Below are 14,656 nucleotides of genomic sequence, written 5' to 3' on the forward strand. Positions count from 1 at the left end.
GCCAATCAATCACTAGCCAACATTTGGCATTTGCCAAATATTAGCATGCCAACTTTTGGCATCAAACCAATCATGCTCTATATACCAAAAAAAGTATATTCTGCATCAAAAGGAGTATACACATATGCATTCCTTCATTCTCAACAATTATTATATTCATCTGAAATGAAAAGGTAAGTTTATAGAAAAAATCAGTTCATATGCATCAGAAGGGGTACATATACATCATCATTTTCTTTGCAGCGAACATATACATCATCATCAATAAGAAACATGACTCGATTATAGGTGGAAAGGAAGCTGCCAACTGTTTCTAGTGTGTACGTACTAGCAAATTATTGTCATGCACACAGTATATCATAGGGCATGGATCAATCAGGCACCATCGGTAGCTAGGACATCCATGGTGATTCATGTATTCTTCATTCTGACGTCATATTTCCATAGTGTGTGCCAGATTTGGAGACAGCAGACCCGGGGAGGGCTGCGACACTGCTGATGAGATCGGGCGAGTCGCATGACTCGTCGCGCATGCATGAAACTTAACCATGGCTGCTCCACGGCACGTGGCCGTCGGCGGTGGCGGCGTAATGCATCCGAAGACATACACCCTGCATGTACAACTTAGATCGGAGGGCATTAATTCATTGAAGTGCACCTGTACATACGATGCATGAAATCAGCGCGTACCTTGACCTGATTGACCTCACCGATTAATGCCTGTAGAACAGAGAGGGATTTGGAGAAGGTGCATGCGTTAGGAATATACTGCATCTGTTTTACTTATACAAAAGAAAGCAAGCAAACTTATAACCTAGTGGTATAATCTGATCGGTCATCCTCCTGCAACCTGCAATGGAAGTCGTCGTTTTATCGACCTTTCCGACGATGGCGCCAATTGCAAGACGGATGTGCTTGTCGTAGTCGCCGGTGGTGCTCGGGGTGGAACTTGATCGACGAGACACAGCAAAACGGACGTCAATATCGATCGTCACCGGCGACATCTATGATACAGGAGAACATATTGAATATATTGATGCGATGGAAATTATTAACGTCAACGCATGCACGCCTAGACACATGGAGATCGGTTCAACAAACTTTTAGATCCAGCGCCATCGATCCACATACAATTAATAATAATTTATTTATTTTGCGGGGGAGTTAATATCTTTTCTTAACTAAAAAACCCGAACGGTTTTGATGGATAGAGCCCGCTCAGAGGTGCAGACGGTGGATTAAGCAAAGGAGTACATACTCCCAGGTGTATCAACCCATACCACCTAGTAGTTACCTCCACCCTATCCATCGTTCGTTACATCAAGATCTGTGCACTCACGCTGCCGCATAACGGATTCGATCGAAATCTCACATGCAAACCGGATCCACTTACCATTTATCTAGTGGTTAATTAATTGAACTATTTGATTGAGTTATCTACTCACGCCTATAAATAGGTTTGTTGGCCTGTTGAGATTTTTCTGGTCATCCAGATTCATTCATCTTCTCTGCTTTTCATGGTGTCGAAGCAGCATGCCATCCATTAGTTTCTTTCCAGCAAGCGTGCAGCGGTTCTCCACCGCGGCTACACTGCGCCGCCGACGTGCAGATGAGAAGATATCCGATCTATTACTCCTACCCAGTTTATTTTATTGGCCTGAAATCATGAATAATGGCTCCTAGATGCAATGTAGGATGTGAGAGCAGAATCGATCTTGTCCCGTTGCATGCACCTGGCATCTGTGGGTACATATGTATATACTCCTATCTAATAGTAAGATTGTGTAAATTGGTGTAGAGAGTTGAATGTGTTAGACTGTATTTACATATAGCTTCTGTATATGTCTTGTATATTGTATCGTACACCTTGGTGTACCCCTTATATATATGAGATAGCCACACCCTTAACGGGTGTCATGCAGTTTCCCAAAAACCTAAGTCTTACATGCTGGCCTCATCTTCGTCCTTATAATAAGCGTAAGCTCGAGTTTCGGTCAAAACCTTGTGTTTTTCTTGAGTATAGCTCTCTTCACAAAGGGTACAAGTGTCTTCATATTCCATCCAACCGTGTCTACATCTCGCGTGATGTTGTGTTTGACGAGAGTGTATTTCCGTTCTCGTCTTTGTCCACAACTCTCACACCTCCAGTCTCCTCCTCGCAATCCACCCCTCCACTGCCTGCTCAATTTGTTGGTATTGCATATTCTCCTGCGTTGTTGCCTAATCATGCTGCACGAACGGGTCGTGGAGCTCGCCTTGAGTTGCTGGAGGAGCCGGAGCCATCAACTGCACCTGACGTGGGGAGTGGCCTCGTGCATGCGCCATGCACGCCTGGACCGGGCTCTTCAGCGCGGGCTCTGCCCGTGCCGGCCTCTTCTGAGGCTGGGCCGGTCTCGCCTGGGCTGGCCTTGCCTGGGCTGGTCTCCCCTGCGCCGGCCTCCCCCGAGCCGGTGATCTCACCTGGGCCTGCTTCTCCCGAGCCGGCGATCTCGCCTGGGCTGGGCTGCCGCGCCTTGGTTGGCCTCGAGACGACTGATTCGCCCACCCAGTCGATTGTCTCGCCCGGGTCTGCCTCGCCTGGGTCGACCTCGTCCTCGCCTGTCACCACTGCATTGTCACCGGCTGCTTCGCCGGATACTTCTTCATCGCCGGTGCCGTCGCCACTTGCTGCACCACCTGCGGCTGTTCCTCTTCGACCACATACTCGCAGTCGATCCGGTATTGTGTGTCCCAAGCAACGCAAAGATGGGACGGTGGCCTGGCTTGCGGCATGTGTTGCTCATGTCAAGGAAGATCCTTTGGCTGAACCGCGTCACTTTCAGGTTGCTCTCAGGATTCCTCATTGGCGCCAAGCTATGGAGCAAGAGTATCAGGCATTGTTGACAAATGGTACTTGGCAGCTTGTTCCCCCGGTCTCTGGTGTCAATATTATTGATTCCAAGTGGGTCTTCAAAGTTAAGAAGCATGCCGATGGTTCTCTTGAACGCTATAAGGCACGGTTAGTGGCGAAAGGGTTCAAGCAAAGGTATGGTCTTGACTGCGAGGATACGTTCAGTCCGGTGATCAAACCAACGACTATACGGCTTCTGTTGTCCTTGGCTGTTACTCGGGGCTGGTTTCTTCGTCAGCTGGATATTCAGAATGCTTTTCTTCATGGTGTTCTGGATGAGGAGGTTTACATGCGTCAGCCCTCGGGGTTCGTTCATCCTGCTCGCCCTCATCACCTGTGTCGCCTGGTCAAGGCGCTCTATGGGCTGAAGCAGGCTCCTCGTGCTTGGCATGCCAGATTGGGCTCTGTTCTTCGGTCACTTGGTTTTGTTCCCTCTACTGCTGACACCTCGCTCTTCCTTCTGCATCGGCCTCAGGTGACGATGTATCTTCTGGTATATGTTGATGACATTATCCTCATTAGCTCCTCGGATGCTGCTGCTGATCGTCTGATATCTTCCTTGAGTGGTGATTTTGCGGTGAAGGATTTAGGAACGTTGCATTACTTCCTTGGCCTAGAAGTTTCACGTTCTTCTGATGGCTTGACACTCACGCAGCATAAGTATTCGCTGGACCTGTTGCGACGGGCAGGTATGCTGAAATGCAAACATGCCATGACTCCTATGTCTGCTACTGACCGTCTGCCTGCCTTTGATGGAGATCCTCTCACCTCTGATGACGCCACTGAGTATCGTAGCGTTGTTGGTGGCCTGCAGTACTTAACTATCACTCGGCCAGATATCTCATATGCAGTCAATCGTGTCTGCCAATTTCTTCATGCTCCTCGGACTTCTCATTGGATAGCGGTGAAGCGCATTCTTCGCTATGTTTGCTTTACTGCCTCATATGGTTTACTCCTTCAGCCAGCACCGTCTCCTACGCTCTCTGCTTTTTCAGATGCGGACTGGGCTGGTAATCCAGATGACAGGCGATCCACGGGGGGACATGTTGTCTTCTTTGGTCCTAACTTGATCGCCTGGGTTGCTCGCAAACAAGCTACAGTGTCCAGGAGTAGCACTGAAGCTGAATACAAAGCAGTTGCAAATGCTACAGCTGAGATCATATGGGTACAGTCCTTGTTGAGAGAGTTGGGAGTTTCTCAAACTCAGCCGCCTGTTCTTTGGTGTGACAACATTGGAGCTACATATCTCTCATCTAACCCAGTGTTTCATGCTCGGACAAAACACATTGAAGTTGACTATCACTTTGTACGGGAACGTGTTGCACAGAAGCTACTCCACATCAAGTTCATCTCCTCCAAAGATCAACTTGCTGACATCTTCACGAAGCCTCTTCCACAACCTCAGTTTGTAGGCTGCAGGCGCAATCTTAACATACTTTGTACTTCAGGGCATAGTTAAGATTGAGGGAGGGTGTTAGACTGTATTTACATATAGCTTCTGTATATGTCTTGTATATTGTATCGTACACCTTGGTGTACCCTTTATATATATGAGATAGCCACACCCTTAACGGGTGTCGTGCAGTTTCTCAAAAACCTAAGTCTTACAGAATGCTTTTCTTTTCCCCTCACGCTGTGTGCAGATCCAGATTCTAGACAAACTCATAATTTCTTTGATATTTTTCACCATTGGAGGGCAATGACGATTGAGAAATGAAGTGACATAAGAGATCCACCTCCGGCGACACCGGTGAGAGCCAAGCGGCAACTTCGATGGTTGCCATTGATTTTCTCGGCAACGGGCAACATGTGGTGGCGCACGACCAATTGGTGACTACGTCTGCACTGTGGTGATGCCGTACAACCAAATATGGTCGTACGACCTATTGGTGACTACGTCTGCACTGCGGTGATGCCCTACAACCAAATATGGTCGTTGGTGTCTGCTTTCGCACGGTGGTCTATGGCTCATAGGGCGATGACAACGACGTACGATTGCAATATAGTTGCTCGCTCAACTTCATGGATGAGAACACGACCAAAACATTCATGGATGGCCGACGCCCACGATGTATATGACTCGCATCACGTTTGAATGCCTTATGTACGACTACCAGGTCAGATCATGTACTTCATACTAGATGGATCGATTCCAAGTACTCCCTTCATCCTAAAATACGTGACTTAACTTTATACTAACTTTAGTACAAAGTTAGTACAAAGTTGAGTCACTTATTTCGGGACAGAGGGAGTATATAATTAAACAATATACTCTATCCGAAATGAAGAATGTATATTTTTCATACTCCTTTTATTTTGGTTCAAAAGATGGATCGACGGAGGCCCACATATACATCATCCTCGCCGGCCGGTCGGCCGGCCATGCACATATACGCTCTTTCATGATATACTCCACAATCAATAGTACATAATTGGATTCTCAAAAAAAAACTATATACTCCATGCAAAAAGTTCAAAAAAAAAACATACTCCCTGCAAAAAAAACTACATACTCCATACTTTCCTAAAAAAAGTACTCCATAGTCCATACTACATACTACATACTCATATTTTGAGTCTACGTATGGCGATAATTATGGAGATATCACCACATACTCATCGACGCCGGCAGCGCATTACACTCACGTATATGATTACTCCAAACTAATTGTTTTTTGCATGGATGATATACTACATACTTCTTTAGCGGGTTAATGATATACTACATACTTTTTTTTTGCAACATACTACTTAGACCTTACTCCATACTTTTTATTTTCAAATACAACATACTCGTTTTCGCCAAAGAATACAATAAACCCTATACTCTCCTCTTAAATATACTCCATGCACATGACTTGTTTTAAAGAAACCGAAACACACTCTCTTACAATAGTATATGCTCCTAAAGAAATATGATCGTAAATGAAACCATGCCATGCTGACGTACTTCACATATGTATATCGGTTGTAATCCATACAGTACTTGAAATATTCCATTCCATGAGAATAGCTGTAGCAAGTCACGTGATTATCCATCCAATGATGGTTCGCTGCGGCTTGCCAAGAATCAAGGGAGCCGTTCAACAAACACCTTAATTATCTGAATTGGGGGTAACTACTTTTTTTCTTCACTCGCCTAATTAGGTACAGGCTGCTAGCGGGTTAGAGGGTCCTGCCCACGTTCGCTACCCCAGCGCACCCGGTTGCCGGCGCCGGACCGGCCAGACCACCCGCCACGGAATGGGGGTAGGTAGAGGTTGGAAGGAAGACTATACCTGGCCGGACGTGGAGGGTCGCCGGAGCGAGCCGCGAAGGCTGGAGACGGCGGCCAAACCCTGGTTGCCGAGCGGCTGGGAGTTGCGCAGGTTGAGCGGGTTGCGAGTTGTATGTGGAGAGAATTCCTTATTTAACAATGTGCTTAAATTTTATGCCCTATTTGATATTGACAAATAATTTTTTCCATATCTAACAACGAGTCTAAATTTTATGCCTTTTATGATACCTCCATCCATTTTAAGCATAAATGACACTTGGAAAGACCATTTTATCCCTCATGTGGTATGTTTGTGCGCGTGTGTTGTTCGATGATTTTTTATCATCTTTATTAACAATTATTATATTATTATTTGTTGTGGATATTCGTTTCGGAGCGCAGGCTCAGATGCTCCCTAAATCTCTGCCGTCAGCTGACATGAGGATCTGTGTGCCTGGTGGTGTATTCATCTATGTATATGAGGTGTATGGTAACTAAATAAAACCAGCAGCTAGATGCATTAAATGCATAGACAGCCGTTGGGGCGCAGGCTTTTTGACATCCACCAGCCATTAACTCTGTACGCAGTTCTAATTTTGAAATCCAAGGCATACAACACATAAATCCAATCCAAACATGTGTGTAGAAATAAATGACATTATCACACCACCCCAAACAATTTTTGTTTTTTGAGAATCCAACCCGCCCAAAACCATTTTCGTTTTCCACCCAATCCGGTCCAAACCATTATTCATGCGTGGGCTTGCACAACCCATCCAACAACCACAAACTGTACATCAGTTCATCACATAGTTCAACTTCAAAGAAATTATGCATCAAATACACATCGAGATCCAGTTCACATTACGTCACTGTTTACAGTTCACCCATTACTTTTCCACTTATCACAATTCAACCATTGCTCTTCCAGGTTCACATCCCACTTACATAAATTGCCTTATAATTTTTGATGTAGAATCAAGTGCCTCGTGCAACTGCCACGTGCCCGGTGGGCCCACGCACTCTCCATCTTATCTTCAGAGACATCGCCCACCACGATTCTGCCAGCCCGCACCACTGATGCTGCAAAGCAGTGCCATGGCAACGACCGCTGCAAGTTGTTCCTGCGAGGAGTGCTGCATCCTGGAGGGCCGGCGCCTACCACCACCACCACACCCCCGCGCAACATGCGACATGTTGAAAAGCAGGGGGCACCACAGCATCTCTGATGCATCTGTCACCACAACACCCGCCATGTCGCAAATCGTCGGCATGGCGGGAGTGGCGGCGATGCTCCAAAGCAGCATCGATGGTGCTTCTCAACTTCTGATGTCCAATTCATGTACCACAATACCTCCGAATGAGTTGGCTGAAGCGTAGTACATGCCTTGAAGTAAAGAAGCATGATGTAGAACATGTCAGATTGGAAATGTAAATTCAATTCAGTGCATATGTTAATTCAAACTGCCATGACGCCATCGAGAAATACCAGTAGCAAACTTAACAAAAAAGAAAATTTACCAAGGTTGGTAAAATTAATCAAACTTAACAAAAAAGGGTATTTTCACCAAATTCCTAGACTGATTGATCTGAAGCCTAGTATCGTACTACTACCAAGTGCATCCAACCATGGACATGTTTGGATTGGATACAACACATAAATCCAATCCAAACATGTGTCTAGACATATAGCAATAAACTGATTACATAATCTAGTAGAAATTGACTCATGGAGCACAAGGATCAACACAAGAAAATGTGTGAAAAAAGTTAAGAGATAGGTAATATGTGAGATCGTAAGGCATTATTGCCCTCATCAGTACCAAGGAAGAAGAAAAAACTAAAGGACCTAGAACAACAACACCTGCATTCTCTTCTTACTGATTGCTACTGAGTGTTAATTTTTCACATGCTTTGTTTTACCAACTAGCCACGGCACAGCCAGACGAGCAGCAACTGTAAATATATGCATGTGTGTGTCCTCTAATGACAAAAAGGGCATCCTACTGCAGAGTAGTACTCAAAGTTCATGGAGCAGCAGGTTGTGATGCTGATTGATTGGTCTTTATTTTTTGCAGATGGGCAATCTTACAATTTTCTTTTACCTTTAGTGTCGTTGCCATCTTAAGTTGTGGTATGCTACAATTCCGTATGCATAAATTCTGAACATTCCATATCATAACTTGGCCACTGTAAAGAAAAGCATGCATATATAGCTGACCAACAGATATCATTTAGTAGACATGAAAAACCGGCAAAGAATCTTGTCTTGATATACAAATCTAATTAGAGGTGAATTGGCAGATGTGAAGTGGAAAACATTTGCCTTCTTTCGTGGATGAAAGTATGATCACTCCATGGCCAATTTGATCTTCATTGTACAATTTACCCTCTGCATTTATCATTTATTATCAAGTGTAATTTTAATAGGAACGTGATTAGGATTAATATGTCCACTAATTACTAGAGAAAACATCAAGATGTAACCTATTGTATCCCAGACTTTTATTATATTGTGATGCGGAAAGCACAAGAGAATAGTATTGGCTTATCTACTGTTGGTTTGCCTCCTAATAACAGATAAATTATCCAATAACGTTGCATGGCAATTAAGAAACTTGTGCTAATCTAATATACACGATACTGACAAAGAAACAAGTATTCCCTCCGTTCCAAAATAAAAGATCATTTTTGACACTGTGTTAGTGCAAAAAATGATCTTATATTTTGGGACGGAGGGAGTATGATTGGTGTCCAGATGTCATGTTACACAAACCTGTCTAAATCTGCTTGTATGATTTTGGACCCAACCAACAGCAGCTACTGCCTACTTAGGTACTGTATACTTGCACTTTCCAACAATTAAAGATCAACATGATAGAAATATTGAGAATTTCACAACAAGCATCAACAATCTGGATCATGATGTCAGACCCAAGGAGGACCTGATGAACTAGATTCAGAGAAACAAGTCTGAACTCGGCTATTTCATTCACTTTCGGAGGGAAGATTAGAGCATTCAAGCTTCTTACAGAGGAACCTAGCCAGCCAAGAACACTGGCGGCGCAAAGGGGGAAACCCTAGAAACTGGAAGATGGTTCTCGCGTCTCCAAACACTGGCTTTATAGCCTTACAAGCCAAGAAAAGAAAAGAGGGAAAATGGATACAGAGTGGTTGAGGCTGCAAGCCTTTTGCCGGAAAGTGAACAGCGACGCGTCCAAGTCGGGGAGCCGTCCGATGCGTGATCCACGGTGTCAGCTTCATCATAACCAGCGAAACGGTACGCGTTAAGGGGAGACGTTGGATTCGTGATGGACAACTCGGCTGTCTTCGGGCGCTCGCGGTGGCAATTCAAATTAACTGAACTTCGTCTTCAGGTGTTGATAAGTTGTAGATGGGTCCTGACAACTCCCCCCGATGAGACCAAGCCTGTCCTCAGGGTTGGAAGTGAGGAAAAACTCGTTGGATGAACGTTGCATCCTCCCATGTTGCTTCTTCCACCGGCAAGTTGCTCCATTTGATTTTCCACCTGACCACAGGGATATCGATATCCCCTTGTTTACGAGGAACCAGTTTGTGCTCCATCAGTAGTTCTGGTTCGAGCAGGATTGTTCCATCAGGGTTAAGCAAGGGAAGTTTGGCGTTAGGTATTCCTGCTGGGCCAATGTGCTTCTTCAGTTGGCTGATGTGGAATGTATCGTGCAGCTTGCAGTCGTCTGGTAGGAGAAGTTTGTAGGAAACATTACCAACTTTCTGCAGAACTCTGAACGGTCCGTAGTACTTGGAGTGCAGCTTGAAACACTTGTGAATGCTCAGTGTAGTATGTCTGTAGGGCTAGAGCTTCAAGTAGACCATATCACCCTCTTGTAAGGTTCTCTCAGATCTCTTCTTATCTGCAAAGTGCTTCATTCTGTTCTGAGCTCTGAGAAGATTTTCTTTGATGTGAGCAGCAGTTTGCTCAGCAGTGAGGACAGAGGGAAGGTTGGCAGTGTCCTCAGGTGGATAAAGAGCTGCTTCAGCTATCATATTGGGTTTTCTGTTGTATAGTGCTTGAAAGGGAGTGATCTTTAGTGAGGTGTGGTAGGATGTATTGTACCACCACTCAGCTAAGGGTAGCCAGTAAAACCATTTCTTTGGTTGCAGAAAGGCCATACATCTCAGGTAGTTCTCCATGCATTGGTTCACCCTTTCAGTTTGCCCATCGGTTTGGGGATGGTAAGAAGTACTCAGATGTAACTTAATGCCCATCCGTTTGAACAAACTTTGCCACAGCTGACTTGTGAAGATTTTGTCCCTATCGGTGACAATAACAGAAGGTAGGCCATGGAGTTTAAATATGTTTTCCACAAAAGCATTGGCTACAGTCTGCACTGTGATGGGGTGTTTCATGGCAATGAAGTGACTGTACTTGGTGAATCTGTCCACTACCACCAGGATCATATCCTTGTTTTGAGAAACCGGCATTCCCTCCACAAAGTCCATACTTATGTGGCACCAAGCAAAGTCAGGCACAGGTAGTGGCTGCAAGAGACCAGGGTACTTGCAGTGTTCTGGTTTGTTGATCTGACATGTTGGACACTGCTTGATGAAGTCAATAATGAACTGTTTCATGCCAGGCCAGTGGAACAAGAGTTTGACTCTTTGATATGTGGCTCTGTGGCCAGAGTGACCTCCCAGCTCAGAATTATGTAATGCAGACACAAGTTTGGTCCTCAGTTGTGTCTCACTGCCCACTACAATTCTATTCTTATATCTGAGTATACCCTGCTTTAGGGTGTAGTTATCTACAGCAGAGGGGTTAGTGACCAATTGGGCCATGATGGTCTTGCACTTAGTGTCATTGTTGTAACTGGCAACTACTTCAGAGATCCAAGCAGGTACAGCTGTGCTTGCAATGAGGCTGTTTATTTTGTACTGCACTCTAGAGAGGGCATCAGCTACTCTGTTTTTGTGTCCTTGCTTGTACTCAACCCTGTAATTGTAGCCCAGTAATTTGACTAGTAACTTATGTTGAATGCCTTCAGTTAACTTTTGTTCCTGAATATATTTGAGGCTTTGCTGATCAGTTCTGATAATGAGAGAAGATGCTGCAAAGTAGTGTTTCCAATATTTCAGAGCTTCAATGATAGCCAAGGCATCCTTATCATAAGTGGAGCTAGCAGCAGCTCTAGGACCAATAGTTTTGCTGAAAAAGGAAATTGGGCTGCCTCCCTGCACGAGGACTGCTCCAATGCCATAGTTGCAAGCATCAGTTTCAAGAACAAATGGTTTGGAAAAATCAGGTAGGACCAAGACAGGGGCCTCTATCATTCTGTGCTTCAAATTGTTGAAAGCCTGTTGTTGTTCAGTACCCCATGTGAAACTGTCTTTTTTTAGTGAGTTGAACAGAGGTTTGCAGATAAATCCATAGTTTTGGATGGACCTTCTGTAATAGCCAGTTAATCCTACGAAGCTTCTCAGCTGAGTAACATTCTCAGGTGCTGGCCACTTAAGCACTGCCTCAATTTTTACAGGATCTGTAGCAACTCCATCTCCTCTGATGATGTGTCCTAGATATTCCACTTGTGGCTGGGCAAAAGTGCATTTGCTGAGCTTTGCATACAGCTGGTGTTGTTGAAGGGTTTCAAATACTTCTTTTAAATGTTCTATGTGTTCCTGCAGGTTTCTGCTGAAAACCAGGATGTCATCAAAGAAAATCAAGACAAATTTTCACAGATATTTCTTGAAAATTGTATTCATCAACTTCTGGAATGTAGCAGGAGCATTAGTAAGCCCAAATGGCATAACTAAGTACTCATAGTGCCCACAATGAGTGCTGAATGCTGTCTTTTCTATGTCATGTTGCATCATCCTGATCTGATGGTAACCACTTCTTAAGTCTAGTTTAGTGAAAACAGTGGCTCCATGTAATTCGTCCAGCAGATCTTCAATTACTGGCACTGGATATTTGTTCTTGACTGTTTGTTCATTGAGTTTCCTGAAATCATTGACAAGTCTCCAGGTTTGATCCTTCTTTTTCACTAGGAGAGCTGGAGAGGAGTAAGGACTAACACCGTCCTTAATTACTTTGTCCTTAATCATCTGCTGGATGATTTGTTCCATTGCATCTTTTTGGTGGTGAGGTAATCTATATGGCCTCTGGTTTACTATTTTAGCTTCAGGCACCAGAGGGATTGTATGATCTATTGCCCTGACAGGAGGAAGGCCAGTGGGCTTTGAGAAAATGTTGTTATACTTACTTAAGAGCAATTTCACTTGAGGATGCATTGGTTGTTGAGGAGGAGGAGGAGGAGTAGGAGGAGGAGGTGCCACAGTAACAAAGTTAAGCAGGAGTATAGCTCCACATACCGGGTCCTGTTCTAGTTCTTCCTCACTGTCCATCTCAGGTACAACCATGTTGGGCAGGCTCTCATCCTGGAAGATGACCTTTTTGCCTCCTGGCATGGTTATCTTTACCTGCATTTCCTCAAAGTCCAGTTCTATAGGATTGTGAGCTTTCATCCAGTCAGCTCCTAATATCTCATCATAGCTTTGGAGCTGTAAGACTCTGAAATCTGAAGTGAATTGTGTCGCTTGGATAGTGTAATTGCATTGTTTTGCCATGAATTCAGTCCAGAGCACTCCACCATTTGCCACTACAACCTTTCTTTTTCTTGTAGGGGAAAGCTTGCACTGAATTTTGTTTGCAATACTGGGGGAAACAAAAGTAGCAGTACTTCCACTGTCGATAAGTGTTGTTGCAGGGGTATCTCCAAACATGAGAGTAACAGTAAATGAGTACTTGGTGGCACTCAAGCCCATCAGAGCATGCATTGAAATTTTCAGTGTCTGATCAGCACTGTTTTCTGCTTCTTCATTGTCTGTTTCCTCAATCTCTTCAGAACTTGCAGTGTAGTAAACCAGCTCTGCATCATCAGGGCATTGCTCCTATAGAGCTTGTATTTGAGCTTGGTTGGCCAGCTTGCAAACTTTCTTGTGTCCTGGGAACCAACGCTCCTTGCACTTGTAGCAGATGCCCTTTAATCTCGCTTGTTGGATAATATTAGCAGTATTGTTAGCAGCTGGTTTGCCAGGGTCAAACTGAACCTGTCTTCTAACAGGAGGCTGCACTGTTTGGGGCCACTGCTTCTTAGGTGGCTGTGCTTGTTCCATTCTTCGAGCCAACCAGATAGCCTTCTACAGATCTTGAGGTTCATGACATTGGACATAATGCTGAATGTTGTCGTGTAAGCCAGAAATAAAACTGGTTTTGTAGTAATCTTGCGGAAGAGCAGGATTGTCTCTTCGCATTAAATTCATAGCTTGCTCAAACTTGAGTATATACTCATTGACAGATCCTGTTTGGGTGAGTGCATGAAATGATCTCACATTATCACAGACAGATGTCTCAGCAAATCTGTCACCCAGGAGTCTACAAAATCTATACCAGGGCAAAGTGTTAGCAACTATTGCAGTGCCTCTCCACCACTCAATTGCAGGGCCTTTCAGGTATGTGACTGCAATTTCTGTTTTCTGCTCCAGGGGTGTTCTAGCAGCCTCAAAATACAGTTCAATAGTCTGGATCCAAGAGTCAGTGCCACTTCCATCAAATTCAGGAATGTTGTATTTGGCTGGTTTGACGAGTGCCATAGGTCTTCTGTTATCCTGTAACTGGTCTCTCTGCACATTTCCTCCTCTGGCTTCCTGTTGAGGAAGTTGCTCATCTAGCTCCAGGTCAAGCTGTATTGGCTGCTGTGTAGTTGGGCCCTGGTTACCTGCAGTAGGTGCTCTTGCATCAGGAGCAAGATTTTTGGGTGCATCAAAATGTGGATGTCTGTAAGGGATTTTGTTGCTGCCATCCAAGTTGAGCTCTTTGCCTGTGTTCTTGTCTACTAAAGTTGCAGATCCCATAGTTGGAGGGGTTTGGATGACCACATGAGTTGCATGGTTAGGGCCCTGAGGTGTTTGCTGTTGGCCACTGCCTTGTGCAACATCTTGGGGGCTTTCTCTAGGTTTTGGGAACCCAGCAATGAAATTGGATAGTGAGCCGTGTAACTCTCCCAAAGTTTTCTGCAGGGACTGAAAGTTACTGGCAACGTGCTCTCTGAAATCTTCGAAGTCTCGTCTGTCAGCCTCTCTGTTTTGCTGCAATTGTTTGACATCCAGTTGTAAGGATTGCAGCTCTAGATGGTCCGTGGACGAAGAACTTTCAGGGCCCGTCATACTGGAGTGGGGGACAACAGGGAGGGTTTTTACACTTAGCAGGGAGCCAAGAACCTCTCTGCGTGTGATCAACCAGCGAAGGAGGGAATTTTACAACAGCTTGAGCTGCAACCCGGCCTTGGCCTTCGATCCTGCCGCCGCCTGCACCGTCGCCAACGCCGCGCCACCGGGAGTACACCGGATCTGGGAGGGAGGGAGGGATTTTACCACAGAGACGGTGTGTCTGTAACCTCTTCCCGTACCCCAAACTTGTGTACCGAATTATCTCACCGCCGCCTGTCGCCGCCTGAAATTCACCGCCGCCCAAG

The 14,656-nt window shown here is 45.0% G+C and overlaps 1 long non-coding RNA gene across 1 annotated transcript; it reads right to left on the reverse strand.

Annotated features, from left to right (window-relative positions):
* Positions 1 to 255: 255 nt before the first annotated feature.
* Positions 256 to 1,031, reverse strand: LOC123164438 (uncharacterized). The gene is made up of 3 exons (XR_006482438.1): positions 815 to 1,031; positions 691 to 720; positions 256 to 611 (listed from the first exon to the last, which is right to left on the reverse strand). It is a non-coding gene; the product is annotated as an uncharacterized lncRNA (long non-coding RNA).
* Between the last annotated feature and the right edge of the window lie 13,625 nt (positions 1,032 to 14,656).

Source organism: Triticum aestivum, chromosome 7D (assembly GCF_018294505.1).
Source record: "Triticum aestivum cultivar Chinese Spring chromosome 7D, IWGSC CS RefSeq v2.1, whole genome shotgun sequence".
Classification (NCBI taxonomy): Eukaryota; Viridiplantae; Streptophyta; class Magnoliopsida; order Poales; family Poaceae; genus Triticum; species Triticum aestivum.